Consider the following 23,971-nt stretch of genomic DNA (forward strand, 5'->3'; position numbering starts at 1 on the left):
CTAAGCAATGATTCTGTTCATCATTGAGTAATGCAATTTCATTTCCAAACTGCCTCAAACCCTAGTCACTGTTTTTAAAGCTCCTTTTGTCCTTTTGGCCTCATGGCAATCGGAAAGCTCTTCATCATCCAGATCAGGATGATGATGTAATCTTAATTACCCCAGTTTACCTTTAATTTTCCTTCCCTTTCATTCACTAGTCCCTAATTGGGAAGTCTGTTGCCTGCCTAACAGTTCCCATTGCAGGATCTTTTCTGTCCTGCCAGCAGAGGAAAAATGAGGTTTCTTGGCTCAGAAACTAAAGCAGAACATTGAGATCCAACTTCTGCCCTTGGAGATAGGGCTCGTGCTCCAGGACACAGATGAGCTGGGCATGCACAGGGCGCAGAGGGTATTCGATTCTAATCAATAAACATTAATGGAACTGGCTCTGCCTCTCTCTTTGGCCATAGGGAAGAGAGGCCTTTCATCTCAGTTCCGTCTCCTTAGTGGCTTCTTCCCTGGGGAGGAATGGTAAATCTTGTGATTGGGAGAGAGCCTTCAATACTTCCTGGCCAACTTTCATCAGTGAGTGGGGTCAGTGTGATGAATGGTGCCCCAGCTCTCGCCCCGTCGCTGGCCCAGCTTCTCTGCCTGTGACCTAGTGGGCTGGAGAAGGATGGCTCAACCTTCAGAATCTTCTCTAAATGACCAGCATTTGGATTCCAGTCTTCTTTGGTCCTCTTGTGTCTTTGTCTGTTCAGGCTACTACAACAAAGCTTGGGGCTTCCAAACAACAGAAATGTATTTCTCACAGTTCTGGAAGCTGAGAAGTCCAAGATCAAGTTGCCAGCCAATTAAGGGTTTGGTGAGGACCTGTTTTCTCATAGACAACTTATCACTATGTCCTCACAGGGCAGAAGGGGGCAGGGAGCTTTCTTAGGCTTCTTTTATAAGGACACTAATCCCATTCATAAGGCATCCACCCTCATGACTGATCATCTCCCAAAAGCTCCATCTCTCAATACCATCACACTGGGGGATAGGATTCAACAGATGAATTTGGGGAGGACATAAACATTCACTCTGTAACATCCTGGGCTACACCTCATTCTCCAATCCAGCTTTTATCAGAGCTCTGCATAGGTGTTATATAGCAAACTGGCTCCATCATGAATTGAACAAGATACCATTTCCCAATGGCTATTATTCTTTATGTGTATAGTTCTTTGCTTGAGGGACAGCAATCTGAAGGGAAATATTGGATGAAGGGAAGGATTCAGGTACCAAAAGTCCATCCTAACTATACCCATCCTCTCCCTCAAACTTGCTCCCATGGTTGTTTTCCCCATCTTGGTGAATGGACTCCAACCTTTCATTGACTTAAAACCCTAAGCCATGGAATCATTTTTGACTCCCCCTTTTGTAAATTTTGTCTATCAGCAAATTTCATTGGCTTTACCTTCAAAATATTTCCATAAGCTGACAGACCTCTTTCCACCACCTTGTTCCAAGCCACAAAAACCTATAGCTTGGATTACTGCAATAACCTAACTGCCCCCCCCCGCCTCCACCTTGCCCCCCATATGTGCTATTCTCAATAGAGCAGCCAATGTGATTCCAGTAAAAGTTATGTCATATATTGTCACCCTGCTACTTCAAATCCTCCTTGGGCTTCCTGTCTTACTCAGAGTAAAACTAACACAAATAGGCACCCCTTTATCTCTGATCTTGTTTCCTCCTAATTTCTCCATCACAAATTCTGCTTCATGCACACTACCTCTTTCGGTTCCCAGGAATGCCAGGTAAGTTAAAACAGAGCCTTTAAACTTCCTGTGACTTCTGCCAGGGACATTCTTTGCTCAGATTCTTCATAACTTACTGCCTCCCCTCCTTCAGCTCCTGTTCAAAAGTTACCAGAGGCCCCGTCTTTCAACTCCACTGACAATTATAATCACCTTCCCCTTCTAACACTCCCTATCCTTCTTCCCTGCTCTGATTTTCTCCACAGAATTTATTGCCATCTGACGTACAATATATATGTTGCCTGTATTAGTTTTCTGTTTTCTGCCTGTGTTGGTTTTCTATGGCTGCTGTAGCAATGGACCACCAACTTAACGATGCACAACAACACAAACTTATCTTATAGTTCTAGAGGTTAGACAGTTCTCATTAGGCTAAACTCCAGGGGTCAGCAGGGCATCATCCCTTTTTGAAGTCTATAGGGGAGAGAGAATCAATTTCCCTGTTTTTACTGGTGTCTAGAGGCTGCCCACATACCTCAGCCTGTGGCTCCCTTCCTCCTTCTTAAAAACTGGCCACGGCAGTCAGGCCCTCATTTTCATCACTATGGCCTTTCTGCTTCCTTTCCTCTTCAATTTATAGAGGCCCTTGGGATTACACCAAGCCCATCCAAATAATCCAGGATTATCTCCCTATGTTAAAGTCAGCTGATTATCAACCTTAATTCCATCTGCAAAACCCAATTCCTTACAGGTTATGGAAATAAAGATGTGGACATTTTGGCGGGGGGGGGGGGCATTATTCTGTCTACCACACTGTCTCACTCTTTCCACGAGAATGGAAATTCCACATTTCATGGATTTTTATCTGTTTTATGTATTACTCTATCCCTTGACTAGCTCAGTAAATGTATAGACACTTGCTATGGGCTAACATATCTCACCTCCTTCTGCCTCTCAAATGCATGGGTTTAAGCCTTACCCCTCAATGTGAGTATGTGGGTATTTGGAGATGAAGTCTTTAGGAGGTAATTAGAGTTACATGAAGTGATAAGGGTAGGACCCTCATGATGATATTAGTGGCTTCATAAGAAGAAACAAGAAAAGAGAGATTGTTCTCTCTGCCATGTGAGGACACGGGGAGAAGGCAGCCATCTGTAAGCCAACAAGATTCTCATCAGGAACAGAATTGGCCAGCATCATGATCTTAGACTTCCCAGTCCCCAAAACTGTGAGAAATAAATGTCTATTGTTTAAGCCAGCCAATCTATGGTATTTTGTTATCCCAGCCTGAACACACTAATATGGCACTCAAATATTTGTTGAATTAATTAATGACGAGAACTCATTCTAGGTATTGCAAATACTTAACATCCTCCCAAGCACTGAAATAATGGCAATTTAAGCAAAGCAGGTGTGTGTGTGTGCGTGTGTGTGTGTAAAAGATATGTATGTACCTACAATATGTCAGGTACTTGCTGAGTACTTTATGTAGAATATCTCATTTAATTGTCACAAGGTCCCTAAATAGTAAACACAGGTGAAGAAATTATAGGCCAGAAAGGAGAAGGAATTTACCCAAAGCCATGCAGCTAGTACATCATGTATGCAGGTTTTAGACTTGGCAGTGTGACTTAAACCCATAGCAGAAACTCTACACTCCTCTGCCACTGTCATGCTGCAAGAGGATCCACCCTGGATCTTGCTCTTGATGTGCTTACAATCTAATAAGATTGACAAGAGAATGACAAGAGAAATATACCTAGCAATAATACAAAGAAGACTATGGGGGGATAGTATAAAAGAGGCCAATATGTTGCTGTAGAGAATAGAGACAAGAAAGATTAATTTGAGATGGTGTTGACTGTGGGGAGTTTCAGGGAGGAATGTGGCATTTGAGCTGGATTTGATGGTGAACACTGTTGGGAGTTAGAAAAGTCACTTCAGGTGCATAGAACCTAGAAAGATACAGGAAGGGAGAAAGGTCCTAGATGTGTCCTGGAAACTAAGGTTAATCTGGTTGGTATGGGCACTACCTGTGCAGTTAGATGATAAGGGCTGGGATCCCAAATGCTGGGCTAGAGATCAAAGGAAATGTAACGATTTTTGTTGTGTTATTAATGGAGAAAGTTTACCTGAAGGAGCTGCCAGAACAATGCCTGAAGCTGTAACTCAAAAGGCAAGAAGAAGGCAAAAATGAACTCTTGCTGGATAAAATGTTTTGAGAGGCTTCTGACTCTGTTTGCCACATTATAAAAGGGCAATTGTGGATCTCTCACTCTAGGTCCAGAGCACAGCCTCATACATCTTAGACCCAAAATGTTCTAAAGTGAACAAAAATAGATAATGAAAGAAACTGGGTTATTCCCTGGCCTTTGGACAGTTTTTGCCATTTTGATTTCATAGGTGAAGTAACTAAGCCTGGAAGAATTGACTTGCCCTGGATTACACAACCAAAAGATTGGGACATTGATTTTAGGTCTCGTGACCATTGCTGCTATGTCCTGATACAGCAGTGGAGAAGGCTCTAAGGATGTGTTTGTCCAAGATGGAGTTGTCAGATTTTAAGCTGTTTCAGATAAATCTCTCCAGGTAGCTGTGAAGTAAGTCTAAGGATTTTGGATGGAGGCTCCCATGATTCTCACTTCCAAGTTCTTCCAGGGAAAAGAGAAAAGCCAAGACCACCTGAACTTTCCAGCACATAGTTCTCACATCACCCTCACACAGCCCCTCTCTCATGAGGGTAAGAGACCCTAGCCCTCAGCACGTGTTACATTCCACACTAAATCTAGAAGCCTCACTATCCCTTGGGATGTCATCTCCTAGAACCGGGAACAAGAAGAGAATATTTCTGGGTACTTTGATGTAGAATTAGTAACATTAACTTTCTTTGCCTAAGTCAGTGCAAATTACTTTCTATCATTTTCAGTTCATGCTTTATGCATTTCCTGTAAGAGGAAAGCCATGCTGGTCTTCAATGGTGTAAGAGAAAAATCCCAAAAAGATTCTGTTGCCAAACCACCTCATTAGAGCTTCCACTGAGAGGGCACCAAAAGAGCGGAGGGATATCCTAAGAGTGTCACCATAGTAACATCATAACACATTGCAACAGAGTAAAGTGGGGGCAATGACTTGCATAGTCATCGACAGACATAGACTCACAGTCATATTGTTCTAGAGAGCAGTGCTCACTCAAATAAGATTTGTGGGAGGGTCTTCCTATTAATTTCAGTAGTCTGATTACCCAGTGTCATTGTGTGCTAACCATGATTATTACAGGCAGGTTACTAACAAATAGCAGACATTCTCAGAGTCCTTCTTTTCATACAAAGCAATGAGAGATAACACAACTGTCTACTTAACAAATCTTCAAAAGTAGGGCACACTTCCTCCTCATCTATTTTGATTTTACTTTCAAAAGCTTGACTAGTCATGATCCTGGATATATTGTCTCCATGTTTTATGAGGCATCTCTGGGTCCTGAAAATGAATGCGCGTGGCTCATCCTAAGCACCAAAGTAATGGCAATTTAAACAAAGCAGATGTGTGCATATGTGTGTGTGTACAAAAGATATGTATAATATAGAAATATATATGGTATATATAAAGATATTTATATAAATTTTTATATATATCTGATATATATATATGTAACTTTTTAAGCAATTTTGAACCATGACAGGAGTCCATGTGTCCAGCATGTTTCCCGCTAGCATAATTCTTACCATTTATGATGACACTGGATGGCTATAATCATTTCCTCTAAAATCCACATTACATCAATCCCATTTTGGAGAAGTGGAACTGAGGCATGAAAAGGTCACAGGGTTTGAGGTCTGGGGAAGACCTGTGACACTGTTCAAAGTTGTATCAGTGCAGTGAAACAAGAGGGTGCAATTTGGAATCATTATGGACAATGGCCTGCCTTCAGTTCTATAAGAGTAAAGTGAATGTGCTTTCTTAAATTATTTTTTTAATTAATTTTATTTAAATAAATTGTGATCTCTCCTCCTGCTCTTTGGATCTGTTTGTATTTTTCACAGTGATCCAACGTCCTTTCAGATCTCCTTACCAGAATGTGTTTTGGGGAGGTTGTTTGCTTTTTAAACCACTTGAAAAATGACTCTTCTCAGGAGAGAAGCATTATGTTTTTGTTTTAGCTTGACACAAGCCACATGTATAGTACACTTGTGGTCTGCCTCAGTGCTGTGAAAAACGGACAAAAATTCTTTTCTAGGAATTGTCCTAAAACAGGTCATTAGATGTGATCCAAGGAGAGTTAGTTGCTGGGAGAATCAGAGTCTAAGGTAGTCTTGTGTAAAGACACCATGGCCTGGCTCCCCCAAACCAATTTGAGAGAGACTTCAACATCTTCCTAAAATGGGGAAATCAGACTGTGTGCTCAATGGGTTTGAGAAGTGAAAATCAAAGTGATCCATACAGAAGGGGATAGGAAGACAGAGAAGAGGCTTCCAGCTTATACACACCCCTTTCTCCTCCAAGTAGGAAAATAAGGGGGGTCTCATATGGACTTTCTTTTGAAAGGAAAAAAAAAAACACAGCTTTACTGTCTTTGTGATCAATGCCCACGACCATGCCCAATAAGTCACTCATTAACTCCCAACTGCCATGTATGGAAAACCAAGAAAAGTCTTTGGGCCTCCTCAACTCTCCTTGAATATCTGTGGAAAGAAATGAAAGAAATAAACTGTTCCACTGTCCGACTGAAGGTGACTGTTAATGAACAAGGAGGCTTTCCAAACCACCCCTGCCTTCCTGGCCTAAAAAAGAAACAAGATTATCCTTTTCACATCCTAATTAAGGCAAGACACAGAAATGAGGGGATCACTTGTCCTGCCCTACTTTAGCTTCCAGCTGTTTTACCTACTCAAGACCCCATTTCCTCAAGATTCCAATTAGATTTGATACACTGCTCAATACTAATTTCCTCCTAAGATGCTACTTCACCATTTGGAAGGCCCCTTGGGCTAAATAATTATTGACTTCTAAATGGCCTCCAGCCAGTTTCAGATATGATAGTGTTTCATGTCTAGTGATATGAAAGACTTGCCTTGGGTATTGAACAGCTTCGATGATGCTTTTCCGGGGGAAAAACATCTTTCTGAAAGGTCTTTAGAAAAGTTTTAGTTAAACTTTTTCCCAAGTCTTACTAATGCTCAGGTAGAGTCTCTATAGAGATGAATGGATAATTTCCTTCCTTTTATTTATTCTTTTTCTTCCCCTCCCCATATCCCTCCCTCTTCTTCCTTTCTTTCTCTTCCCTCCTTTGTTAGTTTGTACCGAAGAGGACTTATAACAGCTGGGTAACTCAAGGATTTCTACCCAATGTCCTAGAAGAACAATTCTCCTTTTCTCTAAAATGGCATTACACTTTCATCCCTTTTCCTTGTCTTGTTGCGTTCCTGTGTTCTGTTGATCTCAGCAGATGCTAAACTAGTTTTCCATAGGTTTCCATTTGAAGTTGCTCCTCCTGGCTGCTCAACTTGTAGGCAGAGTCAACATCAAAAAACAAAATGAAAGCACAAGTGAAGAGTTGGAAGGACCCCCAAGACCTTTGTCTCAGTGGCTTGCATAGCCCTACATCATTTACTGGAGATGGACGGCAGGGAACTCATATTTATCAAGCACTTGGAATGTGCTAGGAATGATGCTGGGACCAAATACTTACAATGACCAAATATTTACAATGACTTTGGTATGATTACCACCACCACCACCACCACCGCCCTCCCCCCCCCCCCATTTTAGACATTGGGAAACTTGTGCAGGGCTCATACAGGCTGCCTATCTTATTCTCAGTCCCCATTTGTCATCACCCTGCATCCATCAGCTCTCTGTAAGAACTGAGATTAGTGTTTAAGGATGGAGTTTGGTATAGAAAGCATCCCTGGTTCCCTCGGTTCCAGTGCATTTATAGTGGCTGGTTTCCCATATCTTAAGCACACATTAGGTGTAATTTCACTGTCTGCCTCAAGACTTCCCACAGCTGTGGGAGCTTGCTCAGCCCAGGAGTGATGCCAGTGTCTGTGCTGCAGGGAGGCTACTTAAGGCCCCTAGGGACAACGAACAGTGAATGAGAGCCAGTGAATAGATGCTCCGTCCTCTTATCCTTGAGATGGACAATGACGGAAGGCATTCTTTACATGACAGAGATCCAAGTCCCAAGTGGCCAGTTGATATTTCATCCTTATATTGGCTTTTCCTCCTTCTTCTCCCACTCATCCTTTTCTCATTCCTGCTTCCTGGGCTAGATAAACTAACTGCATCAAGTCTTTGCCTCAGGCTCTGATGTGGGGGGGGGGGGGGAGTCAAAAGCAATATTTGGGGTCCTGGTAAGTGGCAATAAGGCCCACAGCGAGTACCATAGAATAAAGGAGAAAGTTACTGTTATGAGTCCTATAGGAAAATAAGCCGGACTAAACTAGAGAGAGGTTCTGAAGCAGAGAACACAGTTCCAAGCCCGGAACTCTAAAAAATGTTCCCTTAAGTAGAACTCTTTGAGAAAATATATGCAAAGTGTCATTAAACTGCCCAGAAGGAAATAACATCAAAACATTAACTGGTTTTCTCTTCTGAGTAAATCTTCAATGGAAGTTCCTCTGATCTTCCTCACTTGTATTTATTTATGTCTTGACTTCCCCCCTGGGGAATTTCGATCCCTGTCACTGGAGTTAATGACCATTTTTTCCCGCTCCTCAAACTAGGTAGAATAATACACTTAGCCATCATTCTCTACCTAGAAGGCAGCACAGCTTGTTAGTTCAGAATAAGCTGTGGGTAATAGGTCAAGCTCCAGTCAGCTGGGTGACTTAGTATTGTCAAGTTTTGCTACATAAACAATGGTGCCAATTCAGTGGCTTAAAACCGCAAAGGTTAATGTCATGCTTGTGCAACATGCTTATCTTGGGTTGATGGGGGTGGTAAGGGGACTCTGCTCCTGTATCTCCCACTGAAGGACCCAGGCCGTGGAGCTGCCATGTTCCAGAATGTTAATAGTCACTGTGGTAGAGTTAAAGAGGGCAAAGCTCTCCAGCCTTCTGTCTGAAAACAACATTTGCTTGTTTTGTTCATGGCTGAAGAGAGTTGTGTGGTCATGCCTGGGTTCCACCGAAAGAGAAAGTACAACTGAACTTCCAGGTGAGAAAAGAGAGAGAAAAGCAGGATATTTGTGAAAAATATCTATCATGTCTGGACAATCATTTAACCTAGGCATCAGTGTCCTCCTCATGTACATGGGGAAGTTTACTTTATGAGGTTGTTGTGAGGGTTGCCTGAGAAATTGCTCAAGCACGGGGCACGTAGTCATTACTCAATAAACTCTGCTAATCTGACCATGATCCTTTGTACAGATGAAATATAATGTTCAGATTTATCCTAATATTTCCCAAATCTCTGCAATTAAATAACAGCAATATTTAGAAAATGCCTTTCCATACATTTTATTTTCCAGCCTTTAAAAATGATCCTGGTGCCTCTTCTCTGAATTTCTCCAAGTTCTAAGATATGGATTCTAGCACAGTGCTCCCCACATAGAAAGGACTAGACTACAACCACGCAATGAGAAAATACTTTGTTTTGAAGGAGAGCTACACATATATAAAATGATAATCACTGTATTTATTGTTTATAACAAGTGCTATTCTTGTGCAGATAGATTCAGCTTAAGTTCATTAGAACAGTATGGGTCTCATTAGAAAGAACATATTATTATGCTCGAAAAACTATGGCTGGACATGAAGTTATTATAAGGGTCTGGGCTCCTTCAGCTAAGTATGTTATTACAATTTCAATGGAACCATTATCTTGTCAACAGAACACATGGTAAAACTCTCAGGGGCTGCCTCTGACTTCATGAGAGTTGGTAGACTCTGGTTTTCCCTAGGGAAGGCAGGGGCCTGGTAGGATCTGAGCAGGGGCCTGAGTCATGAGCTGTAGTCCCCTGTCCCTCATCACTTCAGGTTTGGTCTTGGAAAGCCAGCATTTTGAGGATCTAATCATAAGACTTTCTCACTGTCCTTGGGCTGGGTCATCCCCCCACCCCCTCATGTTGTTCTCACATGATGGTCATGGACTCCTAGTTTTATAAGGTGTTCTTTATTTTGACAGAATTTGGGCCAGGAACTTTGTTCAGTGAGTGTCTTAGCTCATGTGGACCCCGGGGTTGTTTATGTTTTCAGGACCTGCTATTGAGAAACTCTAAAGAAGTTTATTTTACAGAGCGAGTTTGCTTTTGCCAGAATGAATTCATTTGCTCAAGTTATTTTTAAAATGTGCTTTTTCTTAGCTTCTTAGAGAAGCTCTCGTCTTCTTTGTGTGCGTCTGCGTCAGAAAACACTGCCAATCTCTTGATGGAAGCTCGAGAAAATGTCTAGTCAAAGAGGGTCAAAGATGGTTCTCGGCTTTGAACAGAACAGCCTCTATACACTGAACACTGGGTTAAAACACTGTGCTGCTGGGCCCAAGAGCTGAAATGCTTGATGCTTCTAGAACCACGGAGGCCATGCAAATGAGTGTCAAACTGCTTCTACAGGTGTGTGTAGGAGGAGACACCATAGATGGATATGCATCCAGGAGAACACCCGCTGCAGTCAATTGGAACCACCACACGGTCCAGCAGCAGAGATTGCTGGAGGCAGTGTGTCGGGGCACAACCCTCTACCTCATCTGAGTTAAATGGGCTGACTCATCAAACTACCTTGCAAACTTTGTATTTCACAGCTGGTTTTTAAAAACAACTCTTAAAGACATGTGTTCTTTACATAAATCTTTCTTTTTCAACTGTTTATTTTTGAGAGAGAGATAGAGTGCATGAGAACAGGGGAGGGACATAGAGGGAGACAGAGGATCCGAAGGGGGCTCCGCGCTCACAGCAGAGAGCCTGATGTGGGGCCCAAATTCACAAACCCTGAGATCGCAACGTGAGCTGAAGTCAGACACTTAACTGACTCAGCCACCCAGGTGCCCCAAGGGCATATATTCTTAACTTTTAGGGGGATCAGAAACCCCATTGAGAATCTGATTGAGGCTATGGACCCACTACCCAGAAAAATGCACAAATGTGCAAACTTTTGCTTAAAATGTCAGTAGTATTATCAGGATAATATCCAAGAATGGCCAAGAAGGTCCACACATTCCCTCGCTTCAGAATTGGAATGAACTTTAAACCTGAGATTAATGGTCTATGAATACTATTCATTCTTTTAGAAATTTCTAAGTTTCTGCTTCATGGAAGGCACTATGCTGGAAGCTGGGGATGCAAGAATGTATAAGATAAGGACCAGCCTTGTGAAGTTCAGTATGATGGAAGACAAATCCATAAGAATGATGCATAATAATGACTTAAGTGCCATGCTAGAACTCTAAGCAGAGAGACTTAAAGGAGTCCTGAAGGGAAGGTAATTAGTTCAACACATATACTATGTGCCAGGTGATTGGGAATGAGCTAGTGCACAGACATGATCTCAACCATAGGCGAATCCAGATTGGCAAGTAAAGTTCATCAGGGGGAAGACATGTGTATGCCTGGCAGCGGGGGCAGCACGTGCACCAGTCAACAATGGGAGTGATGAGAGTTGGGGAACTACCAACAGCTCCTCAAAGGAAGGAGAGAGCAGGAGTGGTGACAGCAAAGGGTGGAGGGGCTCTCTGGGTCAGATCCCAAAGGTCCTTGTGCTTCACCATGGAGTGCAGGCTTTATGTTGTGTCCAAGGTTGTCGCTGAGGGTTTTTTTTAAAGCAAGTGAATAAGAACAAGGAGGAGATTCTATTAGAAAGATCACTTTTGGCCTTCTGTGGAGAAAATGGATTGATCGAGGCGGGTGGGGTCTGTGTGAAAAGACCAGAAGGGAGGAAGCTGTTGAGTTAATGTGAATGGGAAATGAGAGGTCCTGATAGTGGCAGTGGCAATGGTGGGGACAGAGTTGAAAAACAGGATGAGGCTTCTGGATAGTACCTCACACACACTCTTTCATGCCCTAGACTGACTTTGTCCTCAGGCAATGCTCTCTGTTCTATGCAGTGAGGTAGTGCTGTGTTCTATGCAATGAGGTAGTGAATATTAACAGTGTTAATGTTTATTATTTAACATTAATAAAATGATGTTGCTACTGAAGTTATATCTCCTGGAATCACGCTGTAAGTTGCAGTTGAATAATCAGATATGGGCATTCTACATTCAGTTCCTTAATGATGAGGATAATGATGGTAATAGCTGCAACTCAATTTTATTGATTACTCTGTGCCCACTGCCCTTCCAAGCATCCTGCATGTATTAACCCACTTATTCGTCAAACAACTGAGAGCGAATGTCTGTTCCTGTTTGCATCTTAGGACACCCCCCCCCACCAGTCCCATGCTGGAAGCTGGGGATACAAGGATATATAAGACAAGTACTTGCTATAGAATTCCATTCACGTGAAACTCTACAACAGGCAAACCTAATCTATTGTGACAGCATTATCTGTGGCTGTCCTGGACCTACTCTATTCTCATGCCTATTGAATAGACGAGAATGTTGAAGCAGGACAGAGGGGTTAAATAGCTTGTCCAAGGTCACACAGCCATGAAGTAGAAAAACAGAGATTTGAGTTTTAGATGTCTCAGCTCCAGGACCCACACTCCTATCAACTCTACTCTGCCTATGACAGAATCTAGTCTTTCTCCATAGAATACAGTATGAGCATTAAATGGACTTTTTCAATTTGTCCTGAACATTCTAAATAATCACACGATAAAAAGGTTTCCACATCACTAACGTCTCCAGAAACAGATTTGGAGACGTACATGAAGCAAAATTCTGGGCGTGAATGTTTTCGCAGATTCAGGCTCCAAAGAACAGAAAAGCAGAAAAAACAAACAATGGTGTTTTTAAACAATGAATGTTGTTTTCCTCTAACCATAAGGGAGTTTTAAAACTTGACAAATCCATTCAGCTTTCAAAGCATTCCATATTCCCCACCCACAAGCAAATGCCAGAAGGTGCCATTTTGAGCCAACTCTGAGCTCAGGAGTGATTTTCTAAATAATGGATCAGATTTCTTAAATATCCATACTCCACAGATAAATACTTACCACTGTCCTAATTGGCCTGATGAAAACTGCTTAGCCATTTATCAAGCTATTAATTCAAAAAGAACATTTCAGCAAGAGAGGAGATAGCGAGGCACAAATGCAGCAACAGCAAATGATAGGATATTACTTCTTTGAAAAGATTGAACATCCTTAAGGTCTTTGAAATTTTAGAGCTACATTGTGCATGGGCTCAATTTTAATGTTTTTTTTTTTTTAACATTTATTTTTGAGAGAGAGAGAGAGAGAGAGAGAGAGAAAGAGAGTGTGAGCGGGGGGAGGAGCAGAGAGAGAGGGAGACACAGAATCCAAAGCAGGTTACAGGCTCTGAGCCGTCAACACAGAGCCCCAACACTGGGCTCGAACTCATGAACCGTGAGATCATGACCTGAGCCAAAGTCGGGTGCTTAATTGACTGAGCCACCCAGGTGCGCCAGCATAGGTTCAATTTTAATGAAGGTCTTTCTCGGGGTGAAAAATGTTTCTGATTATATAAAGAGCAGTTTCCTTAATTTGCAGGGACAGATTCTTTTGGAGAAGACAAAGAAAATCATATTTAATATACTCATTATTTTTATTTAGCTAATGTTTTTTGGGAAGCATGCCCTGTGCCTGATACCATGCTATGCATTGAGATACAAAAATGAAAAGATAGGTTTTGTTCTCTAGCCTAGCCATGGAAACAGAGAAGCAAAGGAATAGTGTAATAGATCCAACAAAAGAGAATACATTAGCAAGTGAGAAGTGAGGTTAGAGTTGAATAGAAAGTGTGCGGCAAAGATTTTGGATTGATTTTGTAAATGATGCAGAGTTATTAAACAGAAATGACCATGAGATTGTACAAGGATCATGCTGTTGTCAGTGTGAAGAATGGGTTGAGATGGGGAGACATTCAAGGCAGGATGAGTTCCACTTTTTTCTAGTTTACTAGATTTTGATAAATGTTTACACCTATGTAACCATCACCCCAATCAAGATACTGAACATTTTCATCACTCCCAAGAGATCCCTTGGGCCCTTTGCAGTAAATACCATCCATTCTTGGCCCACGTCACAACAGATTAGTTTTGCCTGTTGAGGTTTACAGTTATACAATAAGTACTCTCAGGCTGGGACTAGGGAGGTCCTAAGACGCAAACTGGAACAGACATTCACTCTCAGTTTCATGGTAGCATAGCCCCTACAACGCACCCTGTACCATGCTCTTTTGTATGTTTATGCTCAGTGTACTGTTTTTGAGATTTTGTTACGTATTTCAGCAGTTCATTCCTTTTTATTCCAGTGTATTTATTCCATGTTATAAATATATTATAATTTGTTTATCCATTTCTACATTGATGGTCATCTGGGCTGTTTCCATTTTGGTATTTTTATGAATATAGCTTCTATGAACAGTTGTGTGCAAATATTTCTGTGGACGTTTTTTTCATTTCTCTTGGGGAAATATTTAGGAGTGAAATTGCTGGCCTATATGGCAATATGTATTGAACTTCACAAGACTGCTCAAAGATAGTCAAAAGTGGCTTTAATACTTTGTATGAGAATTTCAGTTGCTCCACAGCCTAATAATTATCAACCTTTAACTATGTTAGTTTTAATTTTCATTCCGTGACAATATTTGGCATGATTTTAGGTAATGATTGGCCATTTATGTATTAGTGTGAAATATATGCTTGAATCTTTTGGGCATTAAAAACATTGGGTTGTCTTCTTAATATTGACAAGTAGTTTTATTATATATGAAAAGTAGTTTTCATAATTTCAGAATTATGTTCTGGCTACAAGATCTATGTCAAATATGTGCATTGTATAGATCTTCTCCAGTATAGCTTGTCTGAGTTCCACTATTCATAAAAATCATTCCACAACATTCTGATACCTCCCTTTTTGCTTTCCAATCCATTTCCCCTCGTCCCCCAAACACACACAATTTAGAGATCATCTAATCTTGTATTACAAGTGCTAGTTTCCAAGTAGTAATTCCGTTGTGGTCAAAGAACAAACTTTGTATGACTTGAATCCTTTTAACTTATTGAGATTTGTTTAATGGCCCAGAATATGGTCTATCTTGGTGTTCCATGTGCTCCTGAAAATAACGTATAATCTACTGTTGTTAAGTACAGCTGTGTTCTATAAATGTCACATCAAGTTGTTGATAGTCTTATTCAAGTCTTTATATCCTGATTTGGATATAGATTTCCTTCTTTAAAGTCTTTCATTAAAATGGAGTCTATGCACAATCTAGTTCTAAAATTTGTCTTCTTGTTCCATCAAACATTGATAGTCTTTAAATCTCTAGCTATAATTATAGATTTGTTTACTTCTCCTTACAGTTCTTGCTTTGTGTATTTTGAAGCTGTTACTAGGTAAACAAGCACTAAGGGTTGTTATGTCCTCTTGCTGAACTGACTCCTTTAGTATTACAAAATATTCTTTCTGGTAATATTCTTTGCTCTAAAATATGCTTTTGTGATACTAATTACAGTCACTCCTGCTTTCTTTTTATTAGTATTGGTATGGTGTATCTTTTTAAATCTTTTTATTTTTAATCTGTCCTTTATTTTTAAGATGTGTCTTGTTGGGGGGCACTGGGGTGGCTCAGTCAGTTGAGTGCCTGACTTCGGCTCAGGTCATGATCTTGGTCTGTGGGTTCAAGCCCCACATCAGGTTCTGTGCTGACAGCTTGGAGCCTGGAGCCTGCTGCAGGTTCTGTCCCCCTCTCTTTCTGACCCTCCCCCACTCATGCTGTCTCTTTCTTTCTCAGAAATTAATAAACATTAAAAAAAACCATGGGTCTTGTTAGCATACAGTTGGATTTTGTTTTTTTTTAATCCAATTTGACACTACCTTTTAACTTAGAATATTTACACTTAAATCTCTTTAAAAGATAATTAAGTAAAAATATTAACAATAAAGCATTGAGCTTATAGCATATGTAGAACTAAAATCTGAGGCCACAATAGCACCAAAGGTGGGAAGGGAGAAATGGAATTATACTACTGAAAAGTTCTTAAACTATATGTTGGGTAGTACATTACTTGAATATAGACTGAGAAGTTAAAAATGTATGGAGGGAGGAGCCAAGATGGCAGAACAGCATGGAAGTTTTTTTGTGTGTCTCGTGTCCATGAAATAAAACCAGACGAACACTAAATCATCCTGTACATCTAGAAAACTGGTTGGAGGATTAACACAACGATCTGCACAACCTGAACCACAGAATTCATCAGGTACGTGGCACAGAGAGGTGAACTCAGGGAGCAAGAAGGCGCGGGAAGGGAGGTGTTTTTGCGAGCGGAGAGAGGATGGAGACTGGGGGTGGGGGGAGAATATGGGAAAAGCACCCCTCCCCAAAAGCAGCTGCAGAGAAAGTGGAAAATTGGAAACAGCCGCAGGGACTGAACTAAAAAGGGAGAAAGGAGAAAGGAGAAGGTTTAAATTCCATTAAGACTATAAACAGGGGGAGCGCAGAGTCTCAAACTCTGCAGCCCAATACCTGGAGGTGCTCTGGTGGGAAGGGCGAATCCCCAGGAGCAGAGTGGGGTCCAAGAGGTTCTTGGTCCACACCAGGATAAGTGGTTCTACTGCTGGAAGGACATTTGGTAGAGGCTGTGAGGCCACGTGGTCCCAGCAGACCCCAGAGAACAACAACATTCGCTGGTGCTGGAACAAGGTCGTTAAGGGTGAAACCTGGTGCCAGATGTGTGTTGTGATTTTCCATAATCCCTGAAATGCTGCTCCTACACTACCTTGCGAACTTTTTCTGGGGAGGGCTGGCAGCTGGCCGGTCTCTGGGCATCGGCAGCAGCATGGTCCCGCAAACGTTCCTGGATGTGGCCAGCACTCAGCCATTGCTTGGTGAGATCCTCCACAAAGGGGCGGAACGGGTCAAGGCCGCAGTCCCTCAGAAGTAACGTACCGGGAAAAACAGCCGCATCTGAGACAAAACTCAGGAGGGAGGTGCTGCATGGGGCTTGGTCACGGACTGTGTAAAAGTGGGGAGTGGATGGAAGCTGAAGACAAAGGACAGGTGTGCGTTTGCTGACTGGGAAGAACAGAGTTCTGATACTAGAGACTGGGTAGCTGGGTGACACCATTTTCACCACTTCCACTTATGTGTATACCCACCTACAAGTGCCACAAAAATCCACCCCAGTAAGCGCCATTCAGTGGAGAACGGAGTCATTACACTAAGCCCTGCCCAAATGGGCCAGCCTCACTCTTCAAGAATACAAGTCTCACAGCCTGCTTAGTTTCTGGACTATAAAGTGCTTCATAGTTTGACTTCTAGGGGAAAACGAAGTAATTTCAGTCGTATTTCAGTCTGTTAGCCAGTCCATCTATTCAATTTTCTTTCTTTTTTCTCTTTTTTGTTTTGTTTTCTTCTTGAATACAGAAAGAGGAAAAAGTCATTTTTATCTTCAATTTTTATTAAGACTTTTTTTCTTTAATTTTTTTGTACTATATTTTTTACTTTTGTGTAAATTTTTTCAAATTCTATTTTACTTCCATAATTTCATTTTAGTCTACTTCAGTGTATTCATTTTTTCAAAATTTTAAACGATTTCTTTTTTTCTTTTCCCTTTTCTCTCATCTATCAAGCCACTTTCAACACCCAGACCAAAACACACCTAGGATATAGCATCATTTATTCGATTATCTTTTGTGTGTGTGTTTTTAAGTTTTTAATTTTAATATTTTAAAAATTTAATTTTATTTCATTTTAATTTTTTTATCTCATTAATTCCTTTTCTCCCTTCAAAATGACAAAACAAAGGAATTCACCTGAAAGGAAAGAGCAGGAAGAAACAATAGCCAGGGACTTAACCAACACAGATAGAAGCATGATGTCTGAACCAGAATTTAGAATTATGATAATAAGAATACTAGGTAGAGTTGAAAATAGGTTAGAATCCCTTTCTGCAGAGATAAAAGAAGTAAAAAATAGAAAAATTAAAAATGTAACTGAGCTGCAATCTTGGATGGATGCAGCAGCGGCAAGGGTGGATGAGGCAGAACAGCGAATCAGTGATACAGAGGACAAACTTATAGAGAATAATGAAGCAGAAAAAAAGAGGGAGATTAAGGCAAAAGAGCATGATTTAAGAATTAAAGAAATCAGTGACTCATTAAAAAGGAACAACATCAGAATCACAGGGGTCCCAGAAGAGGAAGAGAGAGAAATAGGGATAGAAGGGTTATGTGAGCAAATCAAAGCAGAAAACTTTCCTAACCTGGGGAGAGACACAGACATCAAAATCCAGGAAGCACAGTGGACTCCCATTAGATTCAAGAAAAACCGAGCATAACAAGGCATATTATAGCCAAATTCACAAAATACACAGGCAAGGAGAGAATCATGAAAGCAGCAAGGGAAAAAAAAGTCCTTAACCTACACGGGACGACAGATAGGTTTGCAGCAGACCTATTCACAGAAACTTGGCAGGTCAGAAAGGAGTGGCCGGATATATTCAATGTGCTGAATCAGAAAAATATGCAGCCAAGAATTTTTATCCAGCAAGGCTGTCATTCAAAATAGGAAAAATAAAAAGTTTCCCAGACAAACAAAAATTAAAGGAGTCTGTGACCATGAAACCAGCCCTGCAAGAAATTTTAAGGGGGACTTTCTGAGGGGAGAAAAGATGAAAATATATGGATAAAAATAAATAAATACCAAAAGCAACAAAGATTAGAAAGGATCAGAGAACACCACCCAAAACTCCAACTCTATAAGCATCATAATGGCATTAAATTCATATCTTTCAGTACTCACTCTAAACGTCAATGGACTCAATGCTCCAATCAAAAGACATAGGGTAGGAGAATGGATAAGAAAACAAGATCCATCTATATGCTGTTTACAAGAGACCCACTTTAGACCTAAAGACACTTTCAGATTGAAAATAAGGGGGTGGAGAACATCTATCATGCTAATGGTCAACAAAAGAAAGCGGGAGTAGCCATACTTATATCAGACAATCTAGACTTTAAAATAAAGACTGTATCAAGGGATGCAGACAGGCATTATATCATAATCAAGGGATCTATCTACCAAGAAGACCTAACAGTTATAAACATTTATGCGCCAAATGTGGTAGCACCCAAATACATAAATCAATTAATCACAAACATAAAGAAACTCATCGATAGTAATACCATAATAGTAGGAGACTTCAACACCCCACTCACAACAATGGACAGATCATCTAATCAAAAAATCAACAAGGAAACAATGGCTTTGAATGACACACTGGACCTGATGGACTTAACAGATGTATTCAGAAAATTTCATCGTAAAGTAGCAGATTACACATTCTTCTCCAGTACACATGGAACGTTCTCCAGAATAGACCATATACCGGGACACAAATTAATCCTAAGTAAGTACAAAAAGATCGAGATCATACCGTGTATATTTTCAGACCACAACACTATGAAACTCAAAATCAACCACAAGAAAAAATTTGGAAAGGTAACAAATACTTGGAGACTGAAGAACATCCTACTAAAGAATGAATGGGCTAACCAAGCAGTTAAAGAGGAAATTAAAAAGTATAGGGAAGTCAATGAAAATGATAACACCACAACCCAAAACCTCTGGGACGCAGCAAAGGCAATCATAAGAGGAAAGTATATAGCAATCCAGGTCTTCCTAAAGAAGGAAGAAAGATCTCAGCTACACAACCTAACCTTATGCCTTAGGGAGCTGGGAAACAACAGCAAATAAAACCCAAAACCAGCAAAAGACAGGAAATAATAAAGATTAGAGCAGAAATTAAGGCTGTCAAAACCAAAAAACAGTAGAACAGATCAATGAAACCAGGAGCTGGTTCTTTGAAAGAATTAACAAAATTGATAAACCAGTAGCCAGTTTGATCAAAAAGAAAAAGGAAAGGACCCAAATAAATAAAATCAAGAATGAAAGAGGAGAGATCACAACCAACACAGCAGAAAGAGAATATTATGAGCAATTATATGCCAATAAAATGAGCAATCTGGAAGAAATGGACAAATTCCTAGAAACATATATACTACCAAAACTGAAACAGGAAGAAATAGAAAACTTGAACAGACCCATAACCAGTAAGGAAATTGAATTAGTAATCAAAAATCTTCCAAAAAACAAGACTCAGGGCCAGATGGCTTTCCAGGGGAATTCTACCAAACATTTAAGGAAAAGTTAACACCTCTTCTCTTGAAGGTGTTCCAAAAAATAGAAATGGAAGGAAAACTTCCAAACTCTTTCTATGAAGTCAGCATTACCTTAATTCCAAAACCAGACAGAGAACCCACTAAGAAGGAGAACTATAGACCAATTTCCCTGATGAACATGGATGCAAAAATCCTCAACAGGGTATTAGCCAACAGGATCCAACAATACATTAAAAAAATCATTCACCACGACGAAATGGGATTTATACCTGGGATGCAGGGATGGTTCAATATCCACAAAACAATTAACGTGATTCATCTCATCAATAAAAGAAAGGACAAGAACCATATGGTCCTTTCAATAGATGTAGAAAAAGCATTTGACAAAATATAACATCCTTTCTTGATAAAAACCCTCAAGAAAGTAGGGATAGAAGGAGCATACTTAGAGATCATAAAAGCCATATATGAATGACCCAACTCTAATATCATCCTCAATGGGGAAAAACTGAGAGCTTTCCCCCAATGTCAGGAACAACACAGGGATGTCTACTCTTGCCACTGTTATTCAACATAGTATTGGACGTCTTAGCCTCTGCAATCAGACAACACAAAGAAACAAAAGGCATCCAAATCGGCCAGGAGAAGGTCAAAATTTCACTCTTTGCAGATGACATGATACTCTCTATCTAAAACCCAAAAGATTCCACCAAAAAACTGCTAGAATTGATTCATGAATTCAGCAAAGTTGCAGGATATAAAATCAATGCACAGAAATCAGTTGCATTCCTATACGCTAACAATGAAGTGACAGAAAGAGAAATCAAGGATTCAATCCCATTTACAGTTGCACAAAAAAAACCCCATAAAATACCTAGGAATAAATCTAACCAAAGAGGTGAAAAATCTATACACTGAAAACTATAGAAAGCTTATGAAAGAAATTGAAGAAGACACAAAGAAATGGAAAAAGATTCCATGCTCCTGGATAGGAAGAACAAATATTGTTAAAATGTCGATACTACCCAAAGCAATCTACATACTCAATGCAATCCCTATCAAAATAACACTAGCATTCTTCATAGAGCTAGAACAAATAATCCTAAAGTTTGTATGGAACCAGAAAAGACCCCGAATAGCCAAAGCGATCTTGAAAAAGAAAACCAAAGCAGGAGGCATCACAATCACAGACTTCAAGCTACACTACAAAGCTGTAATCATCAAGACAGTATGGTACTGGCACAAGTACAGACACTCAGATCAATGGAACAGAATAGAGAACCCAGAATTGGACCCACAAATGTATGGCCAACTAATCTTTGGCAAAGCAGGAAAGAATATCCAATGGAATAAAGACAGTCTCCTCAGCAAGTGGTGCTGGGAAAACTGGACAGCGACATGCAGAAGAATGAACTTGGACCACTTTCTTACACCATACACAAAAATAAACTCAAAATGGTTGGAAGACCTCAATGTAAGACAGGAAGCCATCAAAATCCTCGAGGAGAAGGCAGGCAAAAACGTCTCTGATCTTGGCTGCAGCAATTTCTTATTCAACACGTCTCCGGAGGCAAGGGAAACAAAAGCAAAAATGAACTACTGGGACCTCATCAAAATAAAAAGCTTTTGCACAGAAAAGGTAACAATCAGCAAAACTAAAAGGCAACCAACAGAATGGGAGACGATATTTGTAAATGACATTATCAGATAAAGGGTTAGTATCCAAAATCTATAAAGAACTTATCAAACTCAACACCCAAAAAACAAATAATCCACTGAAGAAATGGGCAAAAGACATGAGTAGACACTTCTCCAAAGACATCCAGATGGTCAACTGACACATGAGAAAATGCTCAACATCACTCATCAGGGAAATACAAATCAAAACCACAATGAGATACCACCTTACACCTGTCAGAATGGCTAACATCAACAACTCAGGCAACACAAGAGGCTGGCAAGGATGTGGAAAAAGAGGATCTCTTTTGCATTGATGTGGGAATGCAAGCTGGTGCAGCCACTCTGGAAAACAGTATGGAGCTTCCTCAAAAAACTAAAAATAGAGAACTACCCTATGACCCAGCAATTGCACTACTAAGTATTTATCCAAGGGATATTGGTGTGCTGTTTCGAAGGGACACATGCACCCCCATGTTTATAGCAGCACTATCAACAATAGCCAAAGTATGGAAAGAGCCCAAATGTCCATCTATGGATGAATGCACAAAGAAGATATGGTATGACATCTTGCCATTTGCAACTATGTGGATGGAACTGGAGGGTATTATGCTAAGTGAAATTAGTCAGTCAGAGAAAGAGAAAAATCCTATGACTTCACTCATATGAGGAGTTTAAGAGACAAAACAGATGAACATAAGGGAAGGGAAACAAAAATAATATAAAAACAGGGAGGGGACAAAACATAAGAGACTCATAAATACAAACTGAGGGTTACTAGAGGGGTTGTGGGAGGGGGATGGGCTAAATGGGTAAAGGGCACTAAGGAATCTACTCCTGAAATCATTGTTGTACTATATGCTAATTTGGATGTAAATTTTAAATAATAAAAAATAAAAAAAAGAAGTTAAAAATGTATGTATAGTATAGACCTTTATATACATCCATATATATGTGTATATATAGGTTATTATACTACACTAGCAATCACTTAAAAGCAGAGTTACAATAAGCCAAGAAGAGATAAAAAGGAATCATAAAAAATAACACAAAACAGAAAAAAAAAGACAAAGAACAAATGGATCAAAATTAAAAAAATAAACAAAGATGATAGATTTAACCTAAACCATATCAAAATCATGTTAAATGTTCTAAAACATGATTAATTAGGTAATTAAAAGGTAGAGATTTTCAGATCAGATAAGAAAGCACTGGAGCTCTGGTCAGGTAGTGACCTAAGCACCTTAGATAATCTCATTAAATCCTCTTGCAACAATCATGAGGTATCAATCATGCCTTCAATTTCAAATATTTTTAAAAAATGATCCTCAGAGAGGTTATGTAACTTCGCCAAGCAACCCAGCAGGTAATCACTGTTGGGCACTGCGGAGGGCTGGGACGCCCATAGTACTTGCTTCCTTCCCTTCCCTTCAATGCAGAGGAACTGCATTAGGTGCTGTGCTGCATGGCAATATGTACTGTTTAGGATGAAATCCAACTTAACTAGCTGATGACCATGGGCTGCATATATTTCTTTAAGATATGTTTCCTCATTTGCAAAGTAGAGATAATAATAGCCACCTTAGAGTGTTGTGACGATACACTGAGAAAGTCCAGTGGGCAGTGTGTATTAACTGGGGGTGGTCCTGGTACTTTAGGCCATCCTCTGCAGATCACAGGAGAAACATCAATTGTACAATTCTACTTCAAAACCAAAACAGTGCTTGCTAAGAGTAACCATCACTACCCTCCTGCTCAACCTGCAGCATTACAGAAATAGAGCATAGGAGTTACTGTCTCATTTTTACTTTACAGCATTATATGAACTTGATGATTTTTCTTTGAGAATCTTAGCGTGCAATGAATCAGCCTTCTTTTAAAGGAAACTTCCAACTCAACTATTATGTTTATCAAATCCTTTTTTTCTCCCCCCCACCCCCCCCCCCCCCCGGAGTAGAACTGTCAATCTCACTTTTTATCCAGATTACAAAATTTAGATTCCTTGTGTTTTCATTTTGGACACCTAGAAGAAATAACTTCATCTTAGAAAAGGATTAGAAAAATTACTCAAGCATTACCTTACATTTGAAATATTAATACATGACTTTAAAAATCAAAATGCAATCCTGGGAGTTAAGCAGAAAGGTAAAAAAGTAATAAAAACAACATAAGATTCCAGCATTATATAGAACCTTCAAATTCATTTTCTTTCAAAAGAGACAACAATTAAAAAAACAATTTAGATACAACACAGACTGTCAGCTAAACAGGAAACCAATCAGTTTTCATTGTCATAATACTGCTTTTCTGAACAAATAAATGTTGGACACAAAA

Source organism: Felis catus, chromosome D4, assembly GCF_018350175.1.
Source record: "Felis catus isolate Fca126 chromosome D4, F.catus_Fca126_mat1.0, whole genome shotgun sequence".
In the NCBI taxonomy this organism is placed as follows: Eukaryota; Metazoa; Chordata; class Mammalia; order Carnivora; family Felidae; genus Felis; species Felis catus.